Genomic DNA, 15835 nt, shown 5'->3' with positions numbered 1-15835 from the left:
GATGGCTTGTTCCTTGTAGATCCATTCTCTGTAATTAAAGATGTGAAAGCTTCTACATTTTCTTCATTCCCTGTCTATGTGGAAGAGTGAGGATCTCCCTCCTCAGAGGGCTACATGGTCTGGTTGGCCTCAATAGCAGGAGGTTGTCAAAAGATGGATCTACAGGGGCAGCGGTGGCTAGGTCAGCGCAGGCTCGAGCTAGGCTGTTGCGCACATGTGTTAAACTTAAACCTTCTATCATTAAATAAAATTTTAGTCTAATTAAAAATGATTACTTATTTGCACTTATATATTCACCTCTTTAAAAATGTTGAATTTACTATTTTAAAAATTGTGTAATAATATAAAAAATGGGGAATCAACGAGGTTTTAAAATTTTATCCTTTTAAATTGCACACCAAGGAGTATATTATTTTTTGATCAGAAAATCATAGAAAGTCTCGCAAGATTTTGATAAAATGCGACATGATTTTTTGGTAGATCCAAGGATTTTGGGTGCCCCGGGTTTTTAAATTCAAACACGACAACTTAAAAAAAAATTGAACTTTTTTTTCCCGGATTCTAGCCACTTTTGACCGTCCGGCCAATTCCTCCACCTTAGTATCCTTTTTTTCATTTTTTAATGTTTGCCTTTAATAAAAGAATATATTATTTTTTAATATTTCGTTTTAATAAGTTTATAAATAAATAAAAGCTACAGAAAATTTATATAATTTCTTAAATTTACTTTAAAATAAATAAAATTTTAGGAATAAATAGATAAAATATAAATTTATTTATAAATTAATAAATAATTTTATTTTTAAATATATTATTAAAAATAAAATTTATTTTTGAGAAAAAGTGACATCATACATGTGGGTTGATTTAAACTAGCACAACCACATTTACCAATATGGTTGATATAAGCCAATAGGCCTATATCAACCACATTAATAATTATTATGTGTATTTTTTTTTTAAAACCAACTATTTAAGATTATTAATAACTATATAAATAATAACAACCATATTCTTATATATTTATATATTAATGATTATTATATTAATATTATAATAATAATCTTACATAATATTAATAATAAATGATAATAATATTATAAAAAGAAAATTATATTATTATTATATTACTATAGTAAAATAATAATAATAATATAATACAATTATTATTATATTATTATAGTAATAATACTATGTTATTATTATTATAATAATGTTAATTCATAATAATATTAGTAATATTAATTAACAAAAACATTTTTCATAACATTAATTATTTAATAATGACAATAATTATTTTAGTAAATGTGGTTGATATACCCATAAGGTTTTATTTCTATCTATGACACAGACCATTGATAGATATATAATAATAATAATAATTTATTATTCATTTTTTATAAAATGTAAATAAATAATTACTTATTTTATTAAAAAAAATTAATATTATTTTTAGAAAAAATATAAATATTTTTATTTTATTCCAGTTTCTAATAATAATAATAAAAATTTACTAATAAAAATTAATAAATAACAATTAAATATTTAATTATTGTTAAACAATAATAATATTTTTTTTTAATTAAATATTATTAAATAATAATAATATGAATATTAATTATTTAAATAAAAATAATAATAATGAATTCATCTTTACATAATAATAATAATTAATAATGATAATATTAATAATAATAATTAATTCTTTATCACAATGTGACATTGGACCATGCTTGACTGCGATTGCCATGGTTGATTTTCATATCGAGACAATCTTTGTCACACAACGACATTTGATCATGGTTGACTAGGATTCACCATGTTTGACTCAAAGCAATAACAAACCATTGGGATTTATACTAAACATCCAAGATTGACCATGGTTGACCATGATTGACCATGGTTGAACATGTTTGATTCTATAACACATGGTTGACCACGATCAACCATGGTTGACCATGGTTAACAAAGATTGTCCATGATTTTTATATGGAGACATTTTTTGTCATTGTGACATCAAACCATGGTTGACCATGGTTGGTTATGGTTGACCATGGTTGACCATCAATGATATTATAAACCCCAAGGGATTGATATTATCAACTGAAGGGAAAGATAAACCAATGGATTAATATTAAAACCCCGTGATTGACCGTAGTTGACAATGGTTGACCATGATTGATATTATAAACCTAGGGGGATAATAAACCCAACTTATTGATATTATAAACCCAAAGGAATAATAAATCCAAGGGATTGATACTAAAACCCCAAGGGATTATGAACCTATGGGAATAATATTAAACCCAAGGGACTAACATTATAAACCCAAGGTATAAAGTCTTAAGATAAATATTAAAAATACTAAAATAAACATGGTTGAGCATGGTTGATTTTCATATTGATAAAATCCTTCTCACAACGCTACATTGGACCATGGTTGACCATGGTTCATTATGGTCAACCATTGTTGAATATAATTAAACCCTAGGAATATTAACCCTTAGATCAATAAACGCAAGGTATTTGTATTATAAACCTAAGGGAATAATAAACCTAAGGGATAACAATTATAAACCCAACGTATATAAACCCTAACATCAATATTATAAACCCTAAAATAAACATGGTGAACCATGGTTGACTATGTTGATTTCCATATGGAGATAATCCTTGTCACAAATATGTAACATTGGTCCATGGTCAACCATGGTTGACCACGACTAATTTTCATATCGAGACAAGCATTGTCGAATGCAACATTAGACCATGGTTGACCATGTTTGATTTCCATATCCAACCTTGTTTGACCATGGTTGAACATAGTTGGTTATTATTGACCATGGTTTATAATGATTAATATTATAAACTCAATGGATTGATATTATAATCTTAAGGGATTAATACCAAAATCCCAAGGGATTATGAACCCAAGGGAATAATATTAAACCCAAGGGACTAATATTATAAATCCAACATATATAAACCCTAAGATAAATATTATAAAAACTAAAATAAACATTATTGACCATCATGATTTTCATATTGAGACATTCATTATCACAATTCCATGTTCGGGTGACATCATAATCAACCATGGTTGATCGATGAATAATAAACCTGAGCGTTTGATATTATAAGCCAGAAGGAACAATAAACCTAAGGGATTAATACTAAAACCCCAAGGGATTTTGAACTGAAGGGAATAATATTAAACCCAAGGGTCTAATATTATAAACCCAAGGGTCTAATATTATAAACCCAAGGTATAAAATCCCTAAGATAAATATTAAAAACATTAAGATAAACATGGTTGAGCATAGTTTCTTTTCATATTGAGAAAATACTTGTCAGAATGCGACATTGAACCATGGTTGACCATGCTTGAGCATGGTTAACCATTGTTGAATAATATTAAACCTAGGAATATAAACGCTTACATCAATAAACCCAATGGATTGATATTATAAACCCAAGGGAATAATAAACCTAAGGTATAAAAATTATAAACCCAAGGTATATAAACACTAAAATAAATAATGTTTACCATGGTTTACCATGATTGATTTAAATATAGAGACGATCTTTATCACAATGCAACGTTGGACCATGGTTAACCATGGTTGGCCATGATTGATTTTGATATTGAGACAATCTTTGTGAGAAAAAAACATTGGACCATGGTTGATTTCCATATCGATGTGGTTTGACCATGGTTGATTTCCATATCCATGTGGTTTGAACATGGTTGAACATGGTTGCCTATGATTGACCATGGTTTACCATGATTAATATTATAGACCTAATGGATTGATATTAGAAACCCAAGGGATTAATACTAAAACCCCAAGGGATAATGAACCCAAGGGAATAATATTAAACCCAATGGACTAATATTATAGACCCAATGTATATAAACCCTAAGATAAATATTATAAACACTAAAGCAACCATGATTGACCATGGTTGATTTTCATATTGAGACAATCCTTATCACAATGCCATGTTGGACCATGGTTGACCATCGTTAATTTTGATATCGATACAATCTTTGTCACAATGCGACGTTGGACCATGGTTGATCATGGTTTATTTTCATGCTGAGACAATCCTTGTCACAATGCGACATTCAACCATGGTTGACCATAGTTGGCTATGATTGACAATGGTTGACCATGATTGATATTATAAACCTAAGGGAATAATAAGCCCAAGGGATTGATATTATAAACCTAAAGGAATAATAAACCCAAGGGATTAATACTAAAACCCCAAGGGATTATGAACCCAAGGGAGTAAAATTAAACCCAAGGGACTAATATTATAAACCCAACATATATAAACCCTAAGAAAAATAATATAAACACTAAAATAAACATGATTGACCATCATTGATTTTCATATTGAGACAATACTTATCACAATTCCATGTTGGACCATGGTGGGCATCATAATAAACCATGGTTGACTGGGGAATAATAAACCAAAGGAATTGATATTATAAACCCAAAGGAACAATAAACCCAAGGGAATAATATTGAAACCCCAAGGGATTAGCAAGGGACTAAGATTATAAACCCAAGCTAAATAAACACTAAGTGGAGATAATTTTGGTCATAATGTGAAATTTGACCATGATTGACCACAGTTGACCAATGTTGGTTATTAATGACCATGGTTGACCATCATTGATATTATAAACCAAAGTTAATAATAAACCCAAGGGATTGTTATTATGAACCCAAGGGAAACATAAACCCAATGGATTAATACTAAAACCCCATGGGATTATGAACCCATGGGAATAATTTTAAACCCAAGGGACTAATATTGTAAACCCAACATTAGTAAACTGAAATAAAATATTATAGACACTAAAATAAATAAGGTTTATTTTCATGGTGAGACAATCCTTGTCACAATGCGACATTCAACAATGGTTGACCATGGTTGGCTATGATTAACAATGGTTGATCATGATTGATATTATAAACCTAAGGGAATAATAAACCCAAGGGAGTAATACTAAAACCCCAAGGGATAATGAACCCAAGGGAATAACATCAAACCCAAGGGACTAATATTATAAACCCAACGTATATAAACCCTAAGATAAATAGTATAAAAATTATAATAAACATGATTGACCATCGTTGATTTTCATATTGAGATAATCCTTATCACAATTCCATGTTGGACCATGGTTGACCATGGTTGCCATCATAATAAACCATGGTTGACCGGGGAATAAGAAACCCAAGCGATTGATACTATAAACCCAAAGGAATAGTAAACCCAAGGGATTAATACTAAAACCCAAAGGGATTATGAACCTAAGGGAATTATATTAAACCCAAGGGACTAATATTATAAACCCAAGGTATATAAACACTAAGTGGAGACAATTTGTTTCATAATGTGAGATCGAATGTTGATTAACCAAAGTTGACCATGGTTGGTTATGGTTGACCATGGTTGACCATTATTGATATTATAAGCCTAAGGAATTGATATTATGAACCCAAGGGATTAATATGAAAACCCCAAGGGATTATGAACCCAAGGGAATAATATTAAACCCAAGGGACTAATATTATAAACTCAACATTGGTAAACCCAACTATAATCCGAAGGGATTAATACTAAAACCCCATGACTCACCCTAGTTGACAATTGTTGACCTTGATTGATATGATAAAACTAAGGGAATAATAAACCCAAGCGATTGATATTATAAGCGAGAAGGAACAATAAACCGAAGGGATTAATACTAAAACCCCAAGGGATTATGAACCTAAGGGAATAATGTTAAACCCAAAGGACTAATATTATAAACCCAAGATATAAAACCCTAAGAGAAATATTAAAAATACTAAAATAAAAATGGTTAAGCATGGTTTTTTCATATTGAGACAATCCTTGTCACAATGTGACATTGGATGATGGTTGACCATGGTTGATTATGGTTAACCATTGTTGAATATGATTAAACCCTAGGAATATGAACCCTTAGGCCAATAAACCCAAGGGATTTGTATTATGAACCCAAGGGAATGATAAACCTAAGGGATAACAATTATAAACCCAAGGTCTATAAACCCTTACATCAATATTATAAACCCTAAAACAAACATGGTTGACTATGCTTCCATATAGAGACAATCCTTGTCACAAATATGCAACAATGGCCCATGGTCAACCAAGGTTTACCATGATCGATTTTCAGATCGAGACAATCATTGTCTAATGTAATGTTAAACCATGGTTGACCATACTTGATTTCCATATCCAACCTTGTTTGACCATGGTTGAACATGGTTGGTAATGATTGACCATGGTTGATAATGATTAATATTATAAACCAAATGGATTGATATTATAAACCCTAGGGATTAAGACTAAAATCCCAAGTGATTATGAACCCAAGGGAATAATATTAAATTCAAGGGACTAATATTATAAACCCAACGTATATAAACCCTAAGATAAATATTATAAAAACTAAAATAAACATGATTGGCCATCTTTTATTTTCGTATTGAGACAATCCTTATCACAATTCCATGTTGGGCCATGGTTGACCATGGTTGACCATGGTTGACATCATAATCAACAATGGTTGATAGGGAATAATAAAGCCTAGTGATTGATATTATAAGCGAGAAGGAACAATAAACCCAAGGGATTAATACTAAAACACCAAGGGATTATGAACCTAAGGGAATAATATTAATCCCAAGGGTCTAATATTATAAACCCAAGGTATAAAAACCTTAAGATAAATATTAAAAATAATAAAATAATAAAATCTGTGTCACAATGCAACATTGGACCATGGTTGACCATTCTTGAACATGGTTGACCATTGTTGAATAATATTAAAACCCTCGGAATATAAATTCTTACATAAATAAACCCAATCGATTGGTATTATAAACCGAAGGGAATAATAAACCTAAGATATAAAAATTATAAACCCGGGGTGTATAAATCCTATCATGAATATTAAAAACCCTAATATAAACGTGGTTGACAAGGGTTGATTTAAATATCGTTATCACAATTCCATGTTGGACCATGGTTGACCATGGTTGACATCATAACAAACCCTGGTTCACCGGGCAATAATAAACCCAAACAATTGATATTATAAGCGAGAAGGAACAATAAACCCAAGGGATTAATACTAAAACCCCAAGGGATTATGAACCTAAGGGAATAATATTAAACCCAAGGGACAAATATTATAAACCCAAGGTATAAAAACCCTAATATAAATATTAAAAATACTAAAATAAACATGGTTGAGCATAGTTGATTTTCATATTGAGACAATCCTTGTCACAATGCGACATTGGACCATGGTTGACCATTGTTGAATAATATTCAACCCTAGGAATATGAACACTTGCATCAATAAACCTAAGGGATTGATGTTATAAACCCAAGGGACTAATAAACCTAAGGTATAAAAATTATAAACCCAATGTATATAAACCCTAACATGAATATTATAGACCCTAAAATAAACATGGTTAACCATGGTTGAATTCCATATAAAGACAATCCTTGTCACAATGCAACGTTGAACCATGGTTAACCATGGTTGACCATGATTTATTTTCATATTGAGACAATATTTGTGAGAAAAAAACATTGGACCATGGTTGACCATGGTTGATTTCCATATCCATACGGTTTGACCATGGTTGAATACGTTTGGCCATGATTGACCATCGTTTACCATGATTAATATTATAAACCTAATGGATTGATATTATAAACCCAAGGGAATAGAAAATCCAAGGGGTTAATACTAAAACCCCAAGGGATTACAAACCTAAGGGAATAATATTAAACCCAAGGGACTAATGTTATAAACCCAATGTACATAAACACTAATATAAATATTATAAACACTAAAGTAAACATGACTAACCATGGTTGATCTTCATATTGAGACAATCCTTATGAATATACCATGTTGGACCATGGTTGACCATGGTTTATTTTCATATCAAGACAATATTTGTCAGAATGCGGCATTGGACCATGGTTGATCATGGTTGATTTTCATATCATGACAATTTTTCTTACAAGGTGATGTTCAAACATATTTGACCACTATTGACCACGGTTGATCATGTTTGATTCTATAAAACATGGTTTACCATCATCAACCATGGCTAACCATGATTAACCATGATTTTCCATGGTTGACTATGGATACAAACCTTAGTGTTATAATAAGTATAAATAGTGGGATGAAAAGAAAATGTATCTCCTCCATATTTATTTCTATTCCATTTCATGTATCTATATAATTTTCTTTACAGTATTTCCCTTAAGATTTTTTTATCCTAGTTTGATTTGAAAGATAGAAAATCGAATAGGTCAGTTGTACCAAATCTCAACTTTAAACCTACAATATATGGAATATTAAACATTAATATATTAATGCATTGTATTATTAAAGTAATTACCAAAAAATTAATATGTTATTTAATTTTTATTGATAATAAGGTTGTTTTTCGGATTAATCACATTGTAGAGATTTGGTTGACTTTTCGAACCAACTAATGTGCTTGATCCTCACTACAAATGGTGTGAAACATCCAACAAATGTGATTTGTCGTGAGGATGAACCACATTAGTTGGTTCAAAAGGTAGACCAAATCTCTACAATGGAATTAATCCAAAAGACAACCTTATTATCATATGGATCACAAAAGTCTAAGATCTAACATTAATTTTTACTAATAAACACATTAATTAAATTATTATTTATAACATTTATAATAGATGAATCTCTATATTATAAATCACATAAATTACAAAGTAACATATAAAATCATTATATATTAAAACAATGTTTTGCATTAAATCATTTTATATTATATTAAATTACAAATTATCATATAAAGGTAATGTACATTGAATTACACAATATTGTATTGATTACAAATTATTATGTAAAAGTAATATATGCTAAACTACACAGTATTGTATTGACGACAGTGTTAAAGACTAAAAAGGGATTCTATTAGAATGATTTGGAACCATTATAGGTTAAAGCAATGTTTTGTATTAAAATCAATGTTGATTAAAACATTGTATTTATTTATAAAATCAATGTATATTAAATTAAAAATTATTATTATCAAATCAATGTATATTAAATTCCACATTAATTTTTAATAACTAAAAAACTATGAAACCAATTTAATAAAAAAAATTAACACTTTATTATAAATTTTGAAATTGCTATATTAGATTACAAATTTTGAAATAGTAAAATTAAACCTATATTTTGTATTAAAATCAATATCAATTAAAACATTGTATTTTTTTTTTTATAAAATCAATGTATATTAAATTCCACATTATTTTTTTAAACCTAAAAACCTATGAAGCCACCCTAATAAAAGAAAATAGCATTTTATATTAAATTTTCAAATTGCAATACATGGCTGAAATAAATACTTAAAGATTGCAATATACGACTATAATGAGACTTTATAGTTGCGACAAAGATCCCTCATCAACACACTTACCTCTAATCATGATTTGAAAACAAAATTATAAAAGTGAATGATCTTATGTGCTACGGAAGGTTAAATAGTTAAAACAAGATTCTTTGCATAATGGCTAATTTGACCATCAAAACACAGGAGAGAGACATCTAGCATTTTTTATTTATTTTTTAACATGTTCGGTTGCAAATCTCAATACCTCGAGTGTATTCAACATATTCTCTAATTGTTCGGTCACTACTGAATTTCCCTGAACTAGCGGTGCCAAGAATACTCATGCGTGTCCAGTTTTCCTTGTCAACAAATATCCTATTTACTGTCGTCTGTGTTTCTAAATAACTTGCAAAGTCATTTCCCAGCTGTGTCACATAATTATTTAAAATAATCTTTCAATCCAAAATAACCATCCGGAATCATCTTAATGACACACCTAAATTCACTGGGTGGTTGAAAATCATGTAATTGAGCTCGAAGTTTTGACACTTCATGTACTTTAGCATCAAATATGAACATATTATCCTCTCTTATTTTTTTCTACTATTTCAACAGCTTCTCCATCCAACGCCCTGAGAATAAGAAAACCATTCATTACAAATTTAATGTTGCTTTTTCTAGGTGCTTCATGTCTAGCCGTGTTGATGCACTCAGATACATCACTTGTAGGTATTATCAGTTTAGCTACAAACACATTGTAATCTAGAGCAAATACCAATTTCAAAAGTTTCCTAATGTCTAGATCATTGTTAATATTCCGAGCAACTCCATGTATGGGTTTTATTATTATTATATATATATATTTTTTTTTTGTTATAATCCTCTATCCTGGAGCTGCATTTCCTCCAATAAGCCATACCCACAACACAATTTTTATGTTTTTCATCGCTTCACTGTTAATATTCTTTATACGGACACATTGATAGATGATTCTTATCTAAATAATGTGCTTCTAGTAAATCAGAAGCACAACATGATAATAAATGTAAATTAATCATATGAATATACACAATAAAATATAAATTGACATTTACAATTTAATGTGAATTTAATCACTTGAGTCACTTTCTTCTCGCATTGGTATCAAATCAAAGCATGGAAAATTACTACCCTCGTGTTCTCCTACCTAATTTTTAGAATATAACATCATGCCTTTCCTTCTGGATTCCTTGAAACAATCACTTGAAATATTGGATCAACATGCTAAATTTTGAATGGATGATGTGCAAAGTAAATCCACATTAGAGCTAATTGTCACTTTTTCGTCTCTCAATATGTTTGATGTGCTAATTAGGGAACCAAAACTCATTGGAGTCTCATTCGGATCCCATTGTAGACTGTTAGAGGTAGTACTCTAAGATGGTGCAGCAAAAGGAACGAGACCCCAATTTGGTCATTCAACTGCTTGATTTGTTAAAATCTCATGGCACTGGTTTTTGGGAAGAAAATAAAAAAGACTATGATTTCTGAAGACAACAATTCGAATGTTTAGAAATGTATAAAGAACATTGATATTTCCCAAATCATTGTCAAATCTTCCTCAAAGAGCCCCTACTATAAGAAGAATCAATTTAGAGTTCTTCGAATCTGGATCTGTGCAGTCTCTTATGAAAGATATGCATTTGTGAAGATTTGTTGTATCTTGATCATATGACTCTATTAGGTCTCTATACTACTAGTGTAACCCCTTATTGTTATTTGTACAACCCCCTTATTATATTTTTGTGCCCATGTAGTCCCCATATTGTTATTATTGTGCCCCATAGAAGCCCACTATTGTTATTATTATGCTCTTACATTATTATTGTTATGTTGGCTCTGATTATATTATGACCCCTTAGACTCCTATATATAGAAAGGAGGTTTTGTCATTTGTATCATCTAAGAATTGTTCATTTGTGTAATATAAAGGAGGTTGCCCCCTCGAAGAGGCTAATTTCTAAGGCGTTCATCTATCTTTTCTATCCTTTTGTGAGCAGGCTTCATAACATTTGGTATCAACGCTGTGGATTCTAGGGTTTTGCTACTCCAAACAAGTCATCGTGGAATTTTCGCTATAAGTTTTTTGCTACAAAGTTTTGGAAGTCAAACAAAAAACCCATCTGCGAAGAAATCGATCTGAACCTCGCATCGGAAGTTGAGATCTTGTCTTGCTATATGTTCAGAGATATGATCTGAGGAAGTTAGGGTTTTGCAAACTCCAGAATTTCATCTCAAACAGGTCATCATGGAATTTTCTCTATAATATTTGTTCTACAAAGGTTCAGACTCTGAAATTAAAACACATTTGAACTAAACTCTTGGTGAAGCTCGGGTCTGAATTTTAGATCTTGTCTCCCTATATGTTCGGATATATAATCTGAGAGTTTCTAACAGGTGACCTTGGGAAAATCATTATAACTTTCTCTTTGAGCATCAAATTGAAATTTCGTAAGAAGTTGCAGAAAAAGCACAGACTTTAATTTTCTGTATATCGGTTTTAGGTCCTAAGGTTGAAACAGTAACACGTGACACTTCATAAAAGTTTGCTCTGCTGAACTAGCCTATAATCGGATCATCGTGGGAGATTTGACATAACGCTTCCTTGCAGAATCCAATCTTGATCAGACTTTTGCAGTTAGAAAGAGGACTCAGAGGGCTACTACAAGACGAAATTTCAGAACTTGGAGGTCTGAAATTATAGAGTTACAATCGTTTCAAGATCGAGCTCCTAAAATCAATAAAAAGCGAGATGAGGAAGTTTGATGACAAGGATTTGGTAAATTAGATACTACAGATGGAGAAATATTTTGATCTACATGGTGTACCACTTTTACAAAAGATACGTATCACATCTAATTATTTAGAACCGGATCAATTTTTATGGTATAAATGGCTTTGTTCTCGTAAACCACTTGTTATGTGGTCAATTTTCACTGAGGAAATGATAGCACATTATGAGGATACAAAGAGCAACATCTTCTTTAGACTATTGATAAATATAAAAAAAAAAGGTGTTCAATGGAAGAGAACATTGACAACTTTCAAAAATTGAATATTAGGGAAAATGATATTCTAGAGAAGCAGAGGATTGATGTCTCCATAGGGAACTTGATTCGTTGGAGAGGGCAAGAAAAGTGGAAAGAAAAATTATGGCAACAAGGAATTATACCCCTCATAACTATAAAGATGAAAGCGTTGTTTCTCCTAGCCTTCCACAACCTACAAGGGTGACACCACAACAATTGGAAGAGAAAAGAGCAAAAGGACTTTGTTACAATCATGATAATAAATACATTAAAGGTCATAAGTGTGTTGAGAAGAAATTATTTTACATTGATTATGAAGAGGAGGAAAAAAAGGATCAAGAAACATCAAAAGAAGAGGATATACACCAGTAACCAACCCCAGAGAAAGAAGAAATGAATTTGACCATATCTTGTAAAGCATTGGCAAGAATTACCACTCCTCAAACTCTCAAGGTAGAATGACATATCATGAAGAGAAATGTTCAAGAAGTGAAAGATCACATCGAGAAAGGAGAAATGAATCCGACCATATCTTGTAATGCATTGGATGAAATTACCGCTCCTCAAACTATCAAGATAGAAGGACATATGAAGAAGAAAAATGTTCAAGAAGTGAAAGATCACATCGAGCATCAAGAAATGAATCCGACCATATCTTGTAATGCATTGGAAGAAATTACCACTCCACAAACTCTCAATATAAAAGGACATATCAAGAATAAAAATGTTCAAGAAGTGAAAGATCACATCGAGCATCAAGAAATGAATCTGGCCATATCTTGTAATGCATTGGAAAAAATTACCACTCCTCAGAGTCTCAAGATAGAAGGAGATATCAAGAAGAAAAAAGATTCAAGTAGTGAAATATCACATTGAGCATCAATAACAAGTTCTCCAACATTTAAAGGATAACACCACTTTGATGTAGAATCAAATGAAACAACAGACATATCAACATCGCAGTGAAAGAAGTTTTGATGTAGGCAATAAGTTATTTTTACAGCTACATCTCAAGCAAGCTATTTATGAGAAGGAGATGTTGGCGATACTACATGAACTTAAGAAATGGCAACCTTACTTAATGGGAAGACACTTCAAGGTAAAAATGGATCATGATAGTTATAATGCTTTTTAGAACAAAGATTATCTTTAGAAGGACAGAAAAAATGGGTCACAAATATGTTGGGTTATGACTTTGAAATCATCTACAAAAATGGGAAGCAAAATGTTGTTGCAGAGGCACTCTCAAGAAAGTTTGAGGATGTGGAAGCATTGTTTTATGCTATTTCTATTATCCAACCAGAGTGGATGAATGGAAGAAGGATGAAGAAATGTGGCCACTCATTCAAAAGTTGCAAAATATCCCAGTTCAAACAATATTGCCAAAACTTGACAAAGAAGGAAAAATCATATTGGAACCTAGAGCAGTCATAGAAACAAGAACCTGAAAGCTATGAAATCGATCAATTTTAGAGTATCTCATCGAGTGGAAGAACTTACCCGCTGAAGATTCCACATGGGAGGACAAGAATTTTATACAGAAGCATCAAGAACTACTAAAGCGTTGAGGACAACACTTTTTGAAGGAGAGGGGCATGTTAGGTCCCTATACTATGTAACCCCTTATTGTTATTAGTACAACCCCCTTATTGTATTTTTGTGCCGATGTAGTCTCCATATTGTTAATATTGTGCCCCATAGAAGCCCACTATTGTTATTATTGTGCCCTTACATTATTATTGTTATGTCGACTCTGATTATATTATGACCTCTTAGACTCCTATATATAGAAAGGAGTTATTGTCATTTGTATCATCCAAGAATTGTTCACTTTTGTAATGTAAAGGAGGTTGTCCCCTCTAAGAGGCTGATTTCTAAGTCATTCATCTATCTTTTCTATCCTTTTGTGAGCTGGTTTCATAACAGACTCATCCAAAATTGTTGAACCCAAATCATCATAGAAATCTTTGACTTCTGGTAGGATGGAATCCAAGTCTCCTTTTATCACATTTTTTTTTACCTTCGATGAATAAGAAGAGGATCTTCTTTAGGGAAGAAGCTCGAAATTTCATCATAGATACGATTGACCCCTTTTTCAGCACACAACTATAGTTGTGCTTGATAATAGAGAACTGCAGCGAAGCGAGGGATGTCTTAATTGAGGATAATTGGTGCATATGATCATCGCCTGCTGCCTCCACTGGGCGTTGAGAGAAGAAAGTCGATGTTTTTGCGCTCCATAACTTCCATTTTTTTCTACTCCTCTTAACAATCCTAATAGATGTTCCACCCGATATTCCACCCACACTCCTCAATAGCGAGAGCTCAAACCAATACCGAGGATCTAACTACTACTGAGACTAAACGCCTCAAGTCCTGATACATTTTCATAAAACTTCTTCAATTGGAATTTCCCTTCCACTTGCTCAATAAAGATTGAATCCAACACAAATAACTTGTTTACATGCTTCAAATGTCAACCAACACAAATATACCATGAACACTGCTAATATCATGCGATAGATCACCAATGCATCCATAAGAAAACCATGGATCATTGCTATGTTTTAGCGACCACATTTACCAATTTACCAATATGACTAAAATTTATGATTGTTAAATCTATAAAAGCTTGACAATCCTCTACCAAAACACCATCTAAAATGGCTAAAAACCTTTATGAAATTGAATACTTGCGAGCTCTAAAAATATAAATAACCACTAATGAGATAAATGTATAATAGTCTAACAATCCTCTACTAAAACACCATCTAAAATCACTAAAAAAAAAATATGGAAGTGAATATTAGCTAGCACTAGAAATGTAAATAACCAGTAATGAAAAAACCCTGAAATGAGCTCCTTCGTTGAGCTCAAAAGATCAAATAAATCCATATTGTGTCGGTTTGTAATGCAAACCATTAACCATGAAATGGGTGAGGGAATTAGTAACCCATAGGCAGCCACTCGATTTACATAATGGAGTAGACCATAATGGAGTAGACTTGAAATGAGATCTCGTAGTAGTTGAGCTGAAAAGATCAAACAAATTAAAGTATCTTCAGCCTGTAATGCAAGGAGTTAACAATGAAATGGGTGAGGGAATTAGTAACGCAAATGGTTGAAGAGGCATACTTTTAAGAATGTGAATAGACATACATTTCATAATCAATTTGGGTTTGAATATAAGTTTTATAATTTGTTTTAAATATATTTCTCACTGCGGAAAAAAACACTTGGCAAATGGTTGAAGAGGCATAAGTTTAAGAATGTCAACATACATACGTTTTAGAATCAATG

General features: G+C 31.4%; 1 pseudogene; it reads right to left on the bottom strand.

Moving 5' to 3' along the window:
- Positions 1 to 10673: 10673 nt before the first annotated feature.
- LOC149161606 (thiamine pyrophosphokinase 1 pseudogene) lies at positions 10674 to 14785 on the bottom strand (annotated as a pseudogene).
- Positions 14786 to 15835: the final 1050 nt, after the last annotated feature.

The sequence above is a fragment of the Pinus tabuliformis genome, chromosome 5_2 (genome assembly GCF_031772625.1).
Source record: "Pinus tabuliformis cultivar Carrire ecotype Pingquan chromosome 5_2, CPIR1, whole genome shotgun sequence".
NCBI lineage: Eukaryota > Viridiplantae > Streptophyta > Pinopsida > Pinales > Pinaceae > Pinus > Pinus tabuliformis.
Note: the sequence above shows the minus strand (reverse complement) of the source record. Positions and strands in the feature narration are given on the sequence as shown.